The sequence below is a fragment of the Scylla paramamosain genome, chromosome 33 (assembly GCF_035594125.1).
Source record: "Scylla paramamosain isolate STU-SP2022 chromosome 33, ASM3559412v1, whole genome shotgun sequence".
In the NCBI taxonomy this organism is placed as follows: Eukaryota; Metazoa; Arthropoda; class Malacostraca; order Decapoda; family Portunidae; genus Scylla; species Scylla paramamosain.
In genome coordinates this window covers 17967368-17969867 of record NC_087183.1, presented here as the reverse complement: position 1 = coordinate 17969867, position 2500 = coordinate 17967368, and the positions used below count along the sequence as shown (strand labels likewise).

The 2500-nt window shown below is 43.6% G+C and overlaps 1 protein-coding gene across 1 annotated transcript in view; it reads left to right on the top strand.

Moving 5' to 3' along the window:
• LOC135089868 (uncharacterized) overlaps positions 1–2500 on the top strand; it is a 66657-nt gene that overhangs the window by 16879 nt on the left and 47278 nt on the right. The gene's annotated exons all lie outside the window — the stretch shown is intronic.

Sequence of the window (2500 nt, the reverse complement as noted above, 5' to 3'; positions counted from 1 at the left end):
AATACACAGCACTGCATTTTCATCACGGGAATACTGCATGGAAAGCTCCCTATGGTGCCGTACCTGCTGTTTGCCTACCATTGCCTCTATACAGGTGACCTACAGGTGACTTACAGGTGTGTCCAGGTGTGCCCACGTGGCCACTATCTCAGGACATGTCACTCAAGTTATACAAGGTTGGATGTCACCTCAAGTTCTCTTTTTCTCTCCTTTTCGCGGAGGGAGGGGAAGTAAATGTGAACTTTGTCAATTTCCTTGCACAGGTGAAGGTGAGGAAAATCAATCAGCTGGAAGACGTGGGGAAAAGTGTGTGTGTTTGTGTGTGTGTGTCGCTTCCAGCCGAACCCCAGCATCATGTAAGGTGACTACACACACACACACACACACACACACACACACACACACACACACACACACACACACACACACATTCACCTACCCACCCACGCACACAGACACACAAACACACTTTATCTTTGTTATCTTCCCTCCTGTCTCTTCCTTCCTTTCCCCTTTCCTCTCGTCCCCTTCCCTCGTCCCTACCCGTCCCTCCTCTTCCTTCACCAGTGTATACATAACAGCAGCGTCGTCTGGTGAGCGGCTGACGGCGCGATAATTGTTCACAGCGTAGTAATTACCGTCATTCACCGCTGCCTGCCACTTAATTGCTTCTGATGGAATAATTCACTCTCATGCCAAAAAAGGTCAGACACGCAATTATGAATGCAAGAGATTTTCAACACAAACTGATACGCAATTATGAATGGAAGGGTAATTTTTTGATGCGCTCTCTCTCTAGCTCTCTCTCTCTCTCTCTCTCTCTTTCTGGTTAGGTAGTCTCTGGGGTTGTTGGTGCGGTTAAATGGCTCCGTCCTCGTAACTACTTCAGTGCTATTATTATTACTCCCACTGCCTCCTCTTCTCGGTATAGCATCGCTTTTAATATTTATACGTTCAGGTGTAGTTAGATGTTTACTATATATTCGCAAGTATATCATTGTTATTACTACTACTACTATTACGATCTTCTCTTCTCTGCATAGCATTACGTTCTCGTCACGTAGAATATTATGGTTCCCTTCGTTAAGTTCTGGCAGAATTGTTTCCATATACCCGTAACTAATTCAGTGGTGTTATTATTACTACAACTACGATCTCCTCTACTCGGTATAGCGTTACTGCTTACGTCACTCGCACTGTAAAGCTTCCCCTCATTACTCTTATTATTCCGTAAGATGATAGTTAAGTCAAGTCTCTTCATCTTATTTTAATATCATCTCTTCTCGGTAAGGGATTATATTTATAACCTCACATAATTATTATTTGTTATTTTTTTTTTATATTTCCAGTTAGATTTTTCCTTTTTTACTGGCTTCAAGGTCGATGATGGTCTGAAAAACCTGCCTTTCTTGTTTCTATTCTTTTTAAACCTGGAAACTAGAACTACCTTATAAACACAGTTATCTTTAACGTCTATGAGTCAGATACTGAATCATTCCACCCACGCTAATGAATTTTTTTTCTTTTCCTGACTCTGAGTAACTTATATGCAACACTATAAGGTGAACTCACCAACCCACCCACCCACCCACCCACACACACACAGACACATTCACTCTTACATTCCAAATCGTAAACTCAAGGCAAGTACCTCCTTCCTTTCCCTAAACAGCCACATATACAAAATCCCAATCCACATCCCTCCCACACACACACATACACACGCACACACACAACCTCAATCACGTAACCCACAAAACCTCTTAGACTCAACCTACACACAGAACTTCAATTATATAACGTATCCACACGTACACACAACTAAAGCGCACTCAACTCTTGCACATTCAAATCACGTATGCAGCAAACCTTTTCTTTTCCTCCTCCTTCTACTTCTTGTCGTCTCGCGTGGCGCCGCTTGAATGCATCACTTCCTTGCCCAATCAACCTTCAAGACTGGCGATACATTCCCGTCCCCTTAACGCCCCGGAACACTGAACGGAGGGTTAGCTTTAATACCTCCATTCCCGGGGTGATATTTTGAATTATTTGCCACGGGTCCACGTCACCAATATCTCTAATGGCAACTAAATTATTCACGAGTGGAGACCGCTTTTCCTGCCGCGCGACGGGGTATATCACCAATCATACGGTAGCAGCAGCAGCAGGAGGAGGAGGAGGAGGAGCAGGAGCAGGAAGAGGAGGAGGAGAGATAGAATGACGCACAGATCGGAGGGAAAAGAGGTAAATAGTAAAAAGGAGAGAGGGAAAAAGGTGGAAAGTAGAGTAAAAATGGAGGAAGAAATAGACGAATATGATACACAGATCGGAGGGAAAAGAGAAATAGTTAAAAGAAGAGGGGGGAAAGATGGAAAGTAGAGGGAGAGTGTAGAAGAAAGATAAAGGACAAAAAAAAAAAGGAGGAGAATGAGGAGGAGGAGGAGGAGGAGGAGAAGGAGGAGGAGGAGAAAGAGAGGACGATGTTAGGTTAAAGAAAGAA